Source organism: Micromys minutus, assembly GCF_963924665.1.
Source record: "Micromys minutus genome assembly, chromosome: 7".
Lineage (NCBI taxonomy): Eukaryota > Metazoa > Chordata > Mammalia > Rodentia > Muridae > Micromys > Micromys minutus.
Window position 1 is genome coordinate 48,569,417 of NC_137976.1, and position 9,818 is coordinate 48,579,234.

Genomic DNA, 9,818 nt, shown 5'->3' on the forward strand with positions numbered 1-9,818 from the left:
CACTATAGCTCAGTGAAGCTAGAGATTTAAGAGAAACTGAAGAAAGGTGGAATGATGTGGAATGAGAATTGCTTCTATCTGACATCCAATCAGGAAGCATATAAAAACTACCTTTGGCCTCCACGTGGCCACACATTTATTTCAACAACTAAGGGTTTTAATTTTTGCTTCTTTTGCTTTTCTTTTAAGCAAACATGAGCAAGGTATTATAGTTAGCTCCACCAATCTAAAATAAGACAGGATCATTTCTCTAGAGAGGCTCTGAGTAAGTAGCATAACGAAGGACAGTGATAGAGTACAGTGTGGTAAACAAATATTTCAGGAACACACCTGTGCAACACCATGTGTGGATAGGGAGGAAGAAAAATAATAAGGGTAAGGTGGATAGCCTGAAAAGAACAGGGAAGGGAGGGAAGCTGTGTTAGCCCATCTATGGGATACAGGGAGTTTGTAATGCCTTTTCACTCTAGCTTACCACACATTGACTTAACTTGAAATACTACACATTGATGAATAGACCTCACAAAGAAAATATCTGATTCACTAAGGTTTGACATATTTTACTTGGACCAGTGGCAGTGTGTGCCCAATTCATAAACAGAAATTGCTTGTCTTTGCTCATGTTACACAATTCAAAGGGAAAGGGGGAATTGGATGCTATTTCTAGACTCTATTGTTTTTCCCACAGTGGATGTGGGAAATATTTCCTCTCTCAACTTACAGTAAAACCACCGAAGCAAAGGAACCTCAGGATGTGTCATATCTGACCTCCATATATTGAACATAAATGACCAGCATTCACTAAACAGTCTGTGCACACAGGTAATGATGAGGTGTTTAGCTTGGGTTGGAAAGTTTTCTCAAATGTCTTCATGAGAAACTGAGCATGTAAAATAAGTTGGCACTTTGTAACCATCATCTGGGAAAGTGTCCCACTTCACTGTGTTGTATGTCAGATCAGAATGTTATATTTAGCTAATGCCGTGAGAAGAGCTGAGATGATGTTCACACAGCATTCTAGCCCACTGCTTACAAACACCACTGTAGCTACTCATGTAGTCTTTGTCCATGGGGCTTCTAGAACTCCTCACATCTCCAGTCTGTTTATCACCTTCCCCGAGAGCTTGGGATGCTAGCACTTTGCATAGCATAAATAGTTAATGATATTTCTCCATACTTTTTCATGAGACCATGAGAAAAGTAATTTCGTTGGTTTGAATGAAAATGGCTCCCATAGGTCCATATAGAATGGCACTGTTAGGAGGCATCTCCTCCTAATAGCTACTGGAGTGTTACTGGGTGTAGGATTGTGGTTTCAGAAGCTCAAGTCAGGTCCAGTGTCTCTCTTTCTTCTTTCTACCTATGGATCCAGATGTAGACCTCTCAGCTACCTCTCCTGCACCATTTCTGCCTGCTTCCTGTCCTGATGATAATAGACTCAATCTCGGAACTTTAAGAGATTTAGCCCCAACTAAATATTTTCCTATGCAAAAGTTTCTGTGGTCATGGTGTCTCATCACAGCATTGGAAACTCTAAGACCTGAGACCATTACAATGCAGAAAAAGGGAATGTTAACAGCTATGAAGGGGGAAATAGAAATAACACATCCTTGAACCACAATAGGTGTTAAGAAATGATGATCATTTTTACCTTTATCTCATCAAAAGGAGAGCTGAAAGATACCTACAGACAAATAAAAGATGTGAAAGATAGGAAATAGATTGATTTGGGGGGTTGGATTGTAATAGTATAGTTTGTCTATTCTTGCCCCCAGAATCAATAAACTATGACTTTATTTTGGAAATGGGGTTGTGAAAGTAGAATTTAAGATAACGCTCTAAATTCAGCAAAAGATGATGTTGGAAGCACTCACTGAAGCAATGTAGCCACAGGACAAACAATGGCATCACCAAAATCTGGAGGAGTCCAGGAAGAGCTTTCCCCTGGACTTTAAGAAACTCAGACCTGCCAAAACCTTGCTTGTGGCTTCAGAACTCCAGAATGCAAAGTAATGAATTTCCACTGGTTTATTTACCATCTTCTATTTGTAAGAGAGCCTTCCCTGTGAGCAACCAAAGAAGTTACTATCCTTATATTAATATCTTCTTTCTTTGGACCACTAGACTATCAAAGAAAAAATAGTTTGAGTACTTTCATTGATTTTTAAATACAGATAAATAATATTATTTGATCTTGTGGTCATAAAGAATTAATATTTTGGAGGTGCTGGAGGCAAAACTCAGAACACATGGTGTGTGTGTGTGTGTGTGTGTGTGTGTGTGTGTGTGTGTGTGTACCTTCCAAATACCTTGTTTATGGTCAACTTAATCTAAACAGGTCTCGGGATAAGCTATTGGTTCTTTACACATATTCTCTCCTGGATCCAAAATGAATAATTAATTGTGAGCTCTGCTTTGAAATGTCTAATAACCTCCTTATGAGCTGCATACAAGGCAGAGGGTATATTCCTACTGTGTAGCAGTATGTCCCCAGCAGTGAACATAACACCTTACAGAAAGTTGCACTCACTACAAGTTTGTTACATATAAGATCAAACACCAGTGGCCAAGGTAAGACCCATAGACTTCACGCGAGTCTTCACTGTGTCCTCATTTTCTTCTGACTATGATGGATAAGAGAGATTCGTTTTGGCTCATTGTTTCAGAGGCCTATGCTAGTTTGTTCCATTATGCCTGGGCCTGTGGTGAAGCAGGACCTGGATGCAGAGGGAACAGGAAGCTGATGACAATACAATACAGCTTAAACTGTATATCCCTTGGGACCTCTATCCTCAGATAGACCCCACCTCATGGCCCATCTAGTTGTGAGACCATTGACAGGGTTAGTATTCTCTTGAGCCATCAGATCCCAATTGTATTGCCAACTGTGAACCAATCCTTCAATATAAGAGTCTTTTAAGAGGACACTTTGTTTCCAGAGGCTTAACAGACTTCATCTAAAAAGTTAAGAACTATTTGGGAAAGATAACATAACCCTGGGGAGCATATAGCTAGGCTTGTGTAAAACCCAGAGAGAATCATGGATCCTGTTGAGGTTTTGGTAGCAAGACAGTCACAGAAATAAAACTCACTCGGCTTCATGCTTCTGCCTTCTCCTCCTGGCATTTTTGTTGTGATTGTTTATTTTTTAGATTGTAATTTACTTACTCTTCTCTCTTTCTTCTCTCCAACCCTCCTACAAATCCCTTCCCCTTCTCCATCAAATTTATGGTCTCTTTTTAAAATTAATTATTATTGTATGTTTTTATGTTTATGTGTGTATATATATGTTTTATATATGTGCATATACATATATATATACATACACATAACACATAAATGCACACATACATGCATACAGATACATACACACACTGTACTCTCTCAGAGAGACCCATCTCTCCCACTCCAGTTTTGCCTGGCTGCCTGTAGCTCTCTGTATAGAGTAGAAACCTCATGGACTTTTCTATGTCCAGTTTGAAGTGTTCATTGGTGTCATTATTGTTAAGCTCAAAATTGGGTAACCTGACACTGAGAAGTCAGGTTGGTGAGATGTATGGGTGGAGCTCCTAATGTTATGAGAAGACACAATCTCACAGCAAGCTCCTTGACCCTCTGGATCTTACTGTCTTTGCACCCCTCTTCTTCAATATTCCCTGGCCTTGGGTGTGAGCACATTTTGTAGATATATTCATTGGGCTCTTCTTGAGCCACTTTGCAGACAATTTCCTGTTAGAATTGTTGTGCCTATGAAGAGATTGTGGAACCATATTTTAACAGATGATTGCAAGATAAAAGAAACTTTTTAAGAAGTGGCAGGAAATTGGATATGTTTATGATTTACTACTAGCCAGGCACCATTAAAAGCTGACTTCATTCTATTTTTGCAGGGAATGTTCACTGGTTTTTTTTTTTGTTTTGTTTTGTTTTGTTTTGTTTGTTTTCCCCATTACCCACAAAGAAACCAAATAGCACTAGACTAAATAACCATCGGTCTTGGCTTCCATAGTTTTATTTAATATCTTACATCTTCAGTTTTCTTCATTTTGTTCTTTTGTGGCTGCAAAATGGGGCATAATAGAAGAGAAAATAGTGAAAGACTCAGGACCTGCACACAGACAGTTGAGCCCCCAGAACAGCCTCGAAAGCACTCTCATACCTGAGAATACAGGAGCCTGCCACACACCCCACCAGCTATCCAAGGAGGGAATGCCTGGAGCTCTCAGAAGGCAGATAGCATGGTGCATTCTAGAATCGGGTCTTTTTCTGTCCCAGAGAGAGGGCTGCTTGGCTACCATCAAGACTCAGGACCTGCCCGCAGATGGCTGAGCACCCAGAACAGTCTGGAAAGTGCTCTCCCACCTGAGCCCATGGAGACAAATGGAGTCACTGTCCTGAACTCACTGTCTGCCCCCAAAAGGGCAAACACCCAGGAGCAAGCTCTTTCCTGAGCCCACCGGTCCTCGACCCACAGGAGAGACAGGCTCCAGTCAGAGACAACAAGATCACCTATAATCACAGATAACAAAATGGCAAGAAGAAAGTGAAAGAACCTAAGCAATGGTAACCAAGACAACTTGGCAACATCAGAAGCCAGCTCTCCCATCATGGAAAGTAGTGGATTTCCAAACATATCAGAAAAACAAGACATAGATTTTAAATCATACTTCATGATGATGATGAAGATCTTGGAAAAGTACGTAAATAACTCCCTTATACAATCACAAGAGAAGACATATAAACAATTAAAAGTCCTTAAAGAGGAAACACAAAAATCACTCAAAGAACTATAAGAAAACACAACCAAACAGGTGAAGGAATTGAAAACAGAAATAGAAACATTAAAGAAATCACAAAAAGAGACAACCCTGGAGATAGAAAACTTAAGAAAGAAATAAGGTGTCACAGATGCAAGCATCACAAATACACTACAAGAGATAGAAGAGAGAATCTCAGGGGAAGAAGACAAAATAGAAAATATTGATACAAAAGTCAGAGAAAATACAAAAAACAAAAAGCCCCTAACCCAAAACATTCGGGATATCCAGGACACAATGAGAAGACCAAACCTAAAAATAATAGGGGTAGAAGAGAATAAAGACTCCCAACTAAAAGGCACAGTAAATATCTTTAATGAAATCATAGAACAAAACTTTCCTACTCTTAAGAACAAAATGATGATCATCATACAGGAAGCCTAGAGAACTCCAAATAGATTGGACCAGAAAATAAATTTTTTCCTACACATAATAGTCAAAACAAAAATGTTCACAACAAAGAAAGAATCCTAAATGCCATAGGGGAAAAAAGTAACATACAAAGCCAGACCAATCAGAATTACTTCAACTTCTCAACAGAGACTATGAAAGCAAGAAGATCCTGGACAGACTTCATACAGACCCTAAGAGAACACAAATGCCAGCCCAGGTTACCATATCCAGTAAAACTCTCAATTACCATACATGAAGAAACCAAGATATTTCAGGACAAAAGCAAATTTACACAATATCTGTCTACAAATCCATCCCCACAAAAGATAATAGATGGAAAAATTCAACACAAGGAAGGAAACTAAAGCCTATGTAAAGCAAGAAAATAATTATGCAAGTAACAAAAACAAGAAAAACACACAAACATAAGTCTACCTTTAACAACAAAAATAACAGGAAATAACAATCACTATTCCTTAATATCTCTTAACATCAATGGACTCAATTCCACAATAAAAAGACATAAACTATCAGACTCCATATGGAAACAGGATCCAGCATTCGTCTCAGAGACAAGGACAGACACTTCCTCAGAGTAAAAGGGTAAGAAAATATTATAATAGTGAATAAAATAGATTTTCAATCAAAAGTTATCAAAAAATAAGGAAAGACACTGTTTACTCATCACTCATCACAGGAAAAATATATCACGATGAACTCTCAATCCTGAACATCTATGCTCCAAATACAAGGGCACCAACATTCATAAAAGAAATATTACTAAAGTTCAAAGTATATATTGCACTACACACAATAATAGTGGGATAATTCAACACCCCACTCTCATCAATAGACATATCATGGAAGCAGAAACTGAACAGAGACACAGTGAAACTAGCAGAGGTTATGAACCAATTGGAATTAACAGACATATATAGAACATTTCATCTTAAAACAAAAGAGTACACCTTCTTCTCAGCACCACATGGTACCTTATTAAAAATTGACCATTTAGTCGGTCACAAAATATGTGTCAACAGATATAAGAAGACTGAAATATTCAAAGGCATTCTATCAGATCACCATGGACTAAGGCTTGTTTTAATAACAACAAAAACAACAAAAACCCCACATACACATGGAAGCTGAACAATGTACTACTCAATGATAACATGGTCAAGGAAGAAATAAAGAAATAAATAAAGGATTTTTTACAATTTAATGAAAATGAAAGCACAGCATACCCAAAGTTATGGGATGCAATGAAAGCAGTACTAAGAGGAAAATTCGTAGCTCTGAGTGCCTCCAAAAAGTAACTGGAGAGAGAATACACTAGCAGCTTGAAAGCACAGCTGAAAAGCTCCAAAACAAAAAAGAAGAGTAGACAGCAGGAAATAATCAAACTCAGAGCAGAAATCAACCAAGTAGAGACAAAGAGAACTATACAGAAAATCAATAAAACTAAGAGCTGGTTCTTTGAAAAATCAACAAGATTGATAAAACCTTAGCCAACCTAACTAGAAGGCAAAGAAAGAGTATCCAAATTAACAAAATTAGGAATGAAAGTAGAGACATAATAATAGAAACTGAGGAAATTGAAGAAATCATGAAATCCTACTACCAAAGCTATACTCAATGAAACAAGTAAATATAGAGAAAATGGACAAATTTCCAGACAAATACCAGATACCAAAGTTAAATCAGAATCAGATAAACCATCTAAATAGTCCCATAACACCTAACGAAGTAGAAGCCGTCATCAAAAGCATCAAAAGCCTTTCTAGCAAAAGAAGTCCAGGACCAGATTGATTCAGTGCAGAATTCTATCAGACTTTCATAGAAGACCTAATACCAATACTCTCCAAACTATTCCACAAATTAGAAACAGAAGAAACTCGTCTTATGAATGCACAATTATGCTCTTTTGTAAACCACACAAAGACACTACAAAGAAAGAGAACTTTAGACCAATTTCTCTCATAAACATCAATGCAAAAATACTCATTCAAATTCTTGCAAACTGAATTCAAAAACACATTAAAATGATCATCCACCAGTATCAACTAGGATTTATCCCAGGGATGCAGGGATGATTCAATATATGGAAATCTGTTAATGTAATCTACCATATAAATAAACTCAAAGAAAAAACCACATGATCATCTCACTAGATGCTGAGAAAGCATTTGACAAAATTCAAAATCCCTTCATGATAAAAATCTTGAAAAGAGCAGGAATCCAAGGACTATACCTAAACACAGTAAAAGCAATATACAAACCAATAGCCAACATCAAACTAAATGGAGAGAAGCTTGAAGCAATCCCGTTAAAATTAGTGACTAGATAAGGCTGCCCGCTTTCCTCCTACCTATTTAATATAGCACTGGAAGTCCTGGCCAGAATAATTAGACAATGAAAAGAGGTCAAAGGTATACAAATTGGAAAGGAAGGAATAAAAATATTACTATTTGCAGATGATGGGATGGTATACTTACATGACCCCAAAAATTTGGCCAGAGAACGTTTACAGCTGATGAACAACTTCAGCAAAATGGCTGGATATAATATTAACTCAAACAAATCAACCACATTCCTCTACTCAAAGGATACACAAACTGAGAGAGAAATTAGAGAATTAACACCCAGTACAATAGTCAGAAAGACTATAAAATACCTTGGGGTAACCCTAACCAAGCAAGTGAACATTCTGTATGACAAGAACTTCAAGTCTCTGAAGAAGAAAATTGAAAAAGATCTCAGAAGATGGAAATATCTCCCATGTTTATGGATTAGAAGGCATAAAATGGCCATCTTGCCAAAAGCAATCTAAAATTTCAATGCAATCCCCATCAGAATTCCAACTCAATTCCTCATTAAGTTGGAAAGAGTGATTTGCAAATTCATCGGGAATAATGAAAAACCTAGAATAGAGAAATTTATTCTCAACAACAAGAACTTCTGGGAGAATCACCATCCCTGATCTCAAGTTATATTACAAACATTTGTGATAAAAACTGCATGATACTTGTACAGAGATAGACAGGTAAATCAATGGATTAGAATTGAAGAGCCAAAAATGAACCCACACACCTATGGTCACATGATCCTTGACAAAGGAGCTAAAAACATTCAATGGAAAAAGGACAGCCTCTTCAACAAGTAGTTTTGATTCAACTGGCAGTGAGCATGCAGAAGAATGCAATGGATTTTTTTCTTATCTCCTTGAACAAAGCTCAAGTCCAAGTGGTCAACGATCTCCACATAAAACCAGGTGCATTGAAACTATTAGAAGAGAAAGTGGAGAAGAGCTTAGAACACATAGGCACAGGAAAATTTTCCTATATAGAACACCAATGTCTTATTATCTAAGATCAAAAATCGACAAATGGGACCTTATGAAATTGCATAGGTTCTGTAAAGCTAAGGACACTGTCAATAAGACAAATGGGCAGCCTACAGACTGGGGAAAGATCTTTACCAATTCTACATCTGATAAAGCGCTAATATCCAGTATATACATAGAGCTCGAAAAGATATACTCTAGAGAATCGAATAATCTTATTAAAAATGTGGTACAGAGTTAAACAAAGAATTCTCAATTGAAGAATATTGAATGGCTGAGAAACATGTAAATAAATTCTCAACATCCCAAGTCATGAGGGAAATGCAAATCAAAACAACTCTAAGAAACTACCTCACACCAGTCAGAATGGCTGAGATCAAAAACTCAGGTGACAGCAGTTGCTGGTGAGGATGTAGAGAAAGAAGAACACTTCTCCACTGTTGGTGGGATTGTAAGCTGGTACAACCACTCTGGAAATCAGTCTGGCAGTTCCTCAGAAAACTGGACATAGTACTACCTGAAAACCTACCTATTCCAGTCCTGGGAATATACCCCAAAGATGCTCCAACATATAACAAGAAAACATGCTCAACCTTGTTTATAGCGGCCTTATTTATAGTAGCCAGAAGCTAGAAAAAACACAGATATCCTTCAACAAAGGAATGAATACAAAAAGTGTGGTACATTTACATAGTGAAATACTACTCAGCTATTCATAAAATTCCTAGGCAAATAAATGGAATTAGAGAATATTGTCCTGAGTGAGGTAACCCAGTCATAAAAGAACACACATGGTATGCACTCACTGATAAGTGGATACTAGCCCCAGAAAGCTCTGAATACCCAAGAAACTCAAAATGAAGGAAGGCCAAAATGTGGATGCCTCAGTCCTTCTTAGAAGGGAGATAAAAAACACTCATGGGAGGAAATACAAGGTCAAATAGAGGAACGTGGATTGGAGAAAAGATCATTCAGAGGCTGCCTCACCTGGGGATCCACCGCATATGCAGCCATCAAATCCAATCACTATTGCTGATGCCAAGAAGTTCTTACTGGAAGGAACCAGATAGAGATGTCTCCTCAGGGACTCTGTCAGAGTCATATAAATACACCTGACCATGCTTGCAGCTAACCATCAGACTGAACATGGGGACCCCAATGAAGGTGGTAAAGCAAAGACTGGAGGAGCTGAAAGCGGTTGTAACCTTATAGGAAGAACAACATTATTAACCAACCAAACCCTCTAAAACTCCCATGGATCATCC